This window comes from Oratosquilla oratoria, chromosome 17, assembly GCF_046742065.1.
Source record: "Oratosquilla oratoria isolate Oo_2021 chromosome 17, ASM4674206v1, whole genome shotgun sequence".
NCBI classification, from domain to species: Eukaryota; Metazoa; Arthropoda; class Malacostraca; order Stomatopoda; family Squillidae; genus Oratosquilla; species Oratosquilla oratoria.
In genome coordinates, this window is record NC_134793.1 from 44,916,307 (window position 1) to 44,923,806 (window position 7,500).

General features: G+C 35.3%; 1 long non-coding RNA gene across 1 annotated transcript in view; it reads left to right on the forward strand.

Moving 5' to 3' along the window:
* Positions 1 to 7,500, forward strand: part of LOC143034202 (uncharacterized) — a 284,065-nt gene that overhangs the window by 75,146 nt on the left and 201,419 nt on the right. The window lies entirely within an intron of this gene.

Below are 7,500 nucleotides of genomic sequence, written 5' to 3' on the forward strand. Positions count from 1 at the left end.
ACCACCACCACCACCACCACCACCACCACCACCACCACCACCACCACCACCACCACCACCACCACCACCACCACCACCACCACCACCACCACCACCACCACCACCACCACCACCACCACCACCACCACCACCACCACAACCACCACCACCACCACCACCACCATCAGTGTCTGAGATATAATGCAGAAGACCACTCTTCTGTCGTCATCACTTGTTTTCTTATAAACTCGGTAATGGCCTCTTATCAAACTGCATTTCCCGTCTCTGGTCTCCATTGGCCCGTCGCTTTCAAGACCCATTTTTCTAAGAGCGTCTTTGAGTATTCTTCGAGTCAAAATTTTGGTTTTACACCTTTCCTTGCCTGGTGGCTCTTTGCTTCCTGTTCTTCCTGTCGCCGAGTGATTTTATTCATTTCTGTGGTGCCCCCTCGGTAGTAAAAGAGGTAAAGGTGGCGGCACGCTAGGCATTTCTCGCTAGCATGCTACTTGCTTTTGCTAATTCGTTTGAGTAAACACGACTTCAGTTAAGATATTTCATTTTCAATTTTCCAAATGTCAAATTACTCTCGCGTCATAGAGTGAGAATCTGAGTGACGAACTAAGAGAAGTTAAACCTAGAATACGAATGTTAGACACATTGTTGAGATGTTCTTACGAAAGTCTAGAATATTGTAACCGAAGTAGTTTCTGCTTAACGAAGTAGCAAAAGCAAATAGCATGCTAGCCAGGTGTCCCGCCACCTTAATCCTAAAGTGCCATAATTGGAGCGGTACTCCAAGGAGGATATAAGGAACCGTTGGAGGTGGTCCTTGGATTGTGAGGACCACAAGTAACGAGTCTTGTCCAGTGTTGACTTTGGTACATTTCGTTGTGATTTCAGACAACTTTTCATCTTTTCGTTTGCTCGTGTTCTTGTTTTCGTTTTGTGTTTTGGACCTTTCTTTCTTTACTTCTTCGCTTCTTTTTCTGTTTCTTCCGTTGATGTTTTCTTTTTCATTAATTTTGTCTCTTTTTTGTTGATTGATTGATTGATTTTCGTTTTTCTGTTTCTCTATTCCTCTGTGTCTATGTTTTTCCTGTTTTTTTGTTCCTCATTTACTCTGTTTCTAGGTTCCTTTGACTTCCTGTCCTCCGTTTCTCTGTTCTTTTATCTCCCTCTTTGTTTCTTTGTTTTTTTTTTAATTTCTAAAAGCAAGGTTATGACAAAACGGCAGGATTGATTAAACACTTCAGTACGAGTTTAATCATCGTGCGCAGCATCGGCTGCCATATGTACAATTCATCACACTACTTACATTATAGAATATAAAATCACTGTTTTACTTTGAGTAATAATAAACACAGAAAACGTGATCAAACCAGTTCACAGAATCCGGGGGTAACTCATGCACAATTACGAAAAAATATATATAATCAGGACGCCGACGTCGGTATCCTCGTTCCGAAGAGAAAACATCAACATTTCAAGACCGATTACTGGGCGAGGTTATTTATACCTTACTCATTGTTTATCTAATAATTCATTATAATTTATCAATTTGTTCACTTGTTATTATTATATTATATAATCAATTCATTATTTATCGATCTATATATTCGCTTTTTTTGTTTTATGCTTTTGTTGAAATGTCAGAAAGTAGAAATAAATAATATAAGTAGAAACAAATTCATTACTATAATCTATTATGTATTCATTTATGTGTTCATCTATTTACCTGCCCCTTTATCTGTTTAGTTATTTATTTACTTATTATTACTCATTATTGATCTATTTCCTGTTATTTTATTTGTCATTGTATCTGTTTCTTATTCAATCTATTCTCAATTTGTATTCATTTATTTATTCATTTATCTGTTCATGTACTTATCTATATATTCATTTATTCTTTTACTTATCTATCTATCTAATATACTTATATATTTATCTATTTACTTATTAATTCTTTTTTTATCTTCATCTCCTTCCTTCCGTCCTTCCCTCCCCTTCTACTCGCGTCCTGCCATTCCGTCCCTCATTTCTCATCTTCTTGGGCTCATGTTGCGTCACAACTCACCATTAATCTTCATCTCGGCTTCTGGTAGTGATGCTAATGATTGTATTCAGGAAGAAAATGAGGAGCACGACGACGACGACGACGACGAGGAGGAGGAGGAGGAGGAGGGGAGGCGAAAGGAAAGGCTAAAGAAAGAGGTGAAGCGTGGGGCAGTAAAAGACGGAAAAAATACGAAGAGGGGGAGGATAGGGTGGAGGAGGAGGAGAAGGAGGAGGAAGAAGAGGAACTGGGGGAGAAGCTGGAGAAAGGAGAGGAGGTGAGCAAGGAGGAAAAGGAGGGATATTTAGGGAAAGAGGAGGAGATGAGTAGGAGGGGAAGAGTAGGAGGAGGAGAGGGAGGAAGAGGAGTAGGAGAGGATAACACTAGGCAATAACAATAACAATGACAATAACAATAATGATGATAATGATAATATTAATATTAAGGAAAATGATAATAATGATAATAAGAAAGGCAGAGGGTAAACACACAAATAGAACGGGAGTTTATTTTTTGGTGAGAAACTAGTCGAAGAATAAACTCTCGTCCTATTTGTGTATTTTCCATCTGTCTCTCTCAGAACCTGTCAGGATGTCGTCACAATAATTATAAAAATAAAAACAATGATATCAATAATAGTAATAATAATAATGATAACAATGATAGTAATAATAATAATAATAATAATAATAATAATAATAATAATAATAATAATAATAATAATAATAATTAATAATAATAATAATAATAATAATAATAATAATAATAATAATAACGATAATAATGATAATAATGATGATAATAATAATAATAGTAATAGTAATAATAATAATGATAATAATAGTAGTAATAATAATGATAATAATAATAATAATAATAATAATAATAATAATAATAATAATAATAATAATAATAATAATAATAATGATGATGATGATGATGATGGTAGTGATGATGATGATGATGATGATGATGATGATGATGATGATGATGATGATGATGATGATGATGATGATGATAATAATGATAATAATAACAATGATAATAACAGTAATAATAATAATAATGATAATTATAATAATAATAATAATAATGATAATAATAGTAATAATAATAATAATGATAATAATAGTAATAATAATTATAATAACAATAGTAATAACAATAATAATAGTAATAGTGATAATAATAATAATAATTATAATAATAATAATAATGATAATAATAATGATAATAATAATAGTAATAATAATAATGATAATAATAATAATAATAATAAATAAACATAATAATAATAATAATAATGATAATAAATAATGATATTAATATAATAATAATAATAAATAATTATAATTGTATCGTTCACTAGGTACGGGGTACTGGTTATATGTAGATTCGTATTAAGTTTATACCATTTTATTCAAGGCTTTCAGGTTTTGCAGTTATGGTATATACACTGTCAACTGTTAAACAGAACGATACATTAATGTGGCTACATATATATAACTGTTTATCACACCACTTCTTGTTGCACAACACCCGTCATCGTCCCAACTCCTCGTCTCGGCCACGTTACCTTGGTGGTCATTGGCCGGAAGTGACATCTCAGCACTTTATTGTGTTGGGTTTAGTCTTTAGTCTTTACATTAATTTCGAGAAGGTCCGTTGTCTCACATGGGTGGTGCAACTGCATTGATTATGTATTGTTGTCTATTATCATACATGTTAATTATATATCCAGGGGAGGATCGTTAGTATACGTAATTTGTGTTTTGTGTTTGTTTGGTTACTCGGATGTTCATGTGCGTTCGTATGTCTGTTTGGTGGTCGAGTTGTTGTTGCAGACCCGAAGATTGCTGACTTAATTCTTAGTCAGCTAGAAGGGCCTGACATTGAGTGGGTGAGTGAGTGAGGGAGTGAGTGAGGGAGTGTGAGCGAGTGATATTACTCATCATGTATATGGTGGCGTATACATATCGCTCTCCCCCTGGGGTTAGGTGGCTCCCGGCACCTAGGGTACATGGTTTACAAAAGTATTTATATGGGTAATACATCGAGAAAAAAATTTCAGAGACACAAAATCCTGTGGGGTTAAAAATGTGCAGATGGGGGGGTGTTGTTGAAGTGAATCTGAGGTCCCAAGGGGGATCATGAACTGTAATTAAGGGGTAGCGATGTTGTGTCTCAGAAGTGTAACGTTGTGTCTCACCAGATTACATGTTCTATTGGATTTCACATACACTGTTTAATTCACTTTTTAAATGTTATTGTTTTTATGGTTTAACACTATCACTGTTGGGAGTGTTGTTTTTCTAGACACTGTTCTATGGTCAGTTTGGTGTGTCACATTGCACTTGTTTTATTTCATAGTATGGATATATAGTTTCTGTATGAATTTTTATAGTATTTAAGATATTGGGTGAGACACAAGAATAAACTTAATCTAGGTTTACAACAATTTGGGTATGGAGGTGGAAAGGTTTTGGAAGGTGTTACTTCATGCAACAGAATATGATTATTATTATTAGTATAAAGAGCATGATTAAGAGGGAAAGGGCTGTGGAGTTATATGGAAGAATCCTATGATGTAAGTCGAATGAGTCCATGTCAAAAGTAGTCGATGTTTAAGGTGGGTAATTAATGATGTATTTACTTTTGGAGGATGAAGGTTATGTCTCAGTGTATGAGGATATGTTTATCTGACCCTCGCTAAGATTATATTGGTCGGAAGGAAGTAGAGAAGTTTTATAGATATGTGGAAAAGAGTTCTTATTGGAAATGGGCCATTTTAACCTCCACTGATAGATACATGGCGTCCTGCATCTTCAGGGGCGAGAGCTAGAGTGCATGTTTAGTTGCGTCGACGCAGAGTCATGGGATGAGACTTGCGTATTGGTGATTGGTGTGCGTCTGTGATAGGTGGGTTGTGGATGGGAGGTGAGATTGGGTCGAGGTTCAGTTTGACCTTTCTCAACTTCTCTCCATGTATGGTGAAGGTGGAGTGATCAGAAGGATCTGTTAGTAGGAAAACAGGTCACATGCTGTCAAGAAATCTGTAATAGATAGTCCGCTATCTTGGGAAAAGGTTGGGATTTCTGTGAGGGGGGTTATGGTTTGATAATTGTTAATTATTGTTGGTTGAGGTTGTGGGTAAGGATAATATTGTGGGTTTGGAGGAAGGTTAGGTGGTGGTTGATGGTATGGTGTGGAGTGGGTTTGAACAGGTGGGGTATGGGGGGAGGAAGGGGGAAGGTTTGGTACTGTTGCTGAATGGGAGGGGGGTTATTATGTGTTGGGATATGGGGGTTGGATGGATTATGGTTTATAGGAGGTTTTGTTTGCATATTTGGTTGGATGGGAGGAATGGGTGGTTGTGATTGTGAGGGGTGAAAGGGTCTACTTGAGGAAGCTGGTTGAAAAAAAGGTAAGACATCGTTCTCATAAAGGGGAGTTATAGGGGTATCTGCATTAGGATTAGATTTGTCATTGCCAATTAAGTCTTCTGTGTGTATTTCCTCTTTGTCACTGGATATGTCCTGTGGTTGTTTTTCCTCTTTGGATCTTGACAGGACGTTATGCATCTTTTGAATGACTTTACTTCTTGTTCCAGTCGCCATGTTTGTCGAAGTATGTATTAGTTAATAGTTAGTATGTATTAGTAGTATGTATTAGTTAATAGTTAGGTTTGATTTGTAGTCTAAGAAAAAATAGTTAAAATAGGAATAATAGGTATATAGTAACTAAGGGTAATATGTTATGCTTAGATAAGGGAGGGGGGGTATGGGATGTCAACATTTATATACGGGTTACATATAAGAAATATATAATTATAAATGGTAAAAATGTAAATATGGCAATAATAATAATGGGTTACATATTGTGCAAATAATATATGATATATTGTGTATAATAATAATTATATGTGTACATATATAGCTGGTTAACAGTAGTAATTATGAAAGGTAAGTTACATTTATAAAAATATCTAAGTTCTATGTAAATATTGAATTTTAAACATATAAAAGCTATTTGTTTAAACAAGAATTACATAACTAGAAGAATGTGGAATTAATATTATATAATAAGGAGTTAATTATTGTGATATTCTTATAATAGAATTAATTATGGTTGTTCATAAAAAAAAATTTACAGCAGTAAAGTAGGTTACATTGATAAAAATGTATAAGTTCTATGTAAATATTGAATTTTAAACATATAAGAGCTATTTGTTTAAACAAGAATTACTTAACTAGAAGAATGCATATGAATATTATATTATGTAATAATATTAACTGTTGAATATATATGTATATTTGTAATTGGCAGATTAAAGGGTATTACTTAATGATAATTTTTGAAGAGAAAAAAAAAAACTTCTAAATGACAATATGCTAATATAAGTGCGAGATTACATAGTTGTTATATGGCTAAGGTGTACGTGCGTTGAGCACGTGGGTATCTAAAGGCGTGTAGGTTACCTTAAGACCGTGCTTGAAGCGATTTGTATTATGACGTGCAGCTGTGATAATTGCTGACGTTGTGGTTCTCGGTGGAACGCGACACTCGGGTGAGTGGTGAGGGTGAGCGGATGAGGTTTGTCCTCAAGCGATGGCTCGTTGATATTCTCGTAAAAAAAAAGGAAAGCAGTATCAGGGATTCAGAAATGGATAGGTAAGGTAATAGTAGTAATGATACTATTACGTATTTGAAAAGGGTGTTGGTTGGGTTACCTTATTTAGAGGCTGGTAATTATTGTTGAGTCGGCGATAACGTAGGTGTTGTGCATGGTGTGGTTTTGCTGCCACCAGGTGGTGAGAAATTTTCACCACCGCTTCTTTTGGAGGAACACAATTGGTGCAGAGGGGTGCGCAGGATGAGTCCTCGATAGTCTTTTTTTTTTTTTTTTCTGGTAGTTAGTTTGTTTCTTTAGAGACGTGGGCGCGGTCACCGCTTGCCACCAGTAATAATGTATCGTTCACTAGGTACGGGGTACTGGTATATGTAGATTCGTATTAAGTTTATACCATTTTATTCAAAGCTTTCAGGTTTTGCAGTTATGGTATATACACTGTCAACTGTTAAACAGAACGATACATTAATGTGGTTACATATATATAACTGTTTATCACACCACTTCTTGTTGCACAACACCCGTCATCGTCCCAACTCCTCGTCTCGGCCACGTTACCTTGGTGGTCATTGGCCGGAAGTGACATCTCAGCACTTTATTGTGTTGGGTTTAGTCTTTAGTCTTTACATTAATTTCGAGAAGGTCCGTTGTCTCACATGGGTGGTGCAACTGCATTGATTATGTATTGTTGTCTATTATCATACATGTTAATTATATATCCAGGGGAGGATCGTTAGTATACGTAATTTGTGTTTTGTGTTTGTTTGGTTACTCGGATGTTCATGTGCGTTCGTATGTCTGTTTGGTGGTCGAGTTGTTGTTGCAGACCCGAAGATTG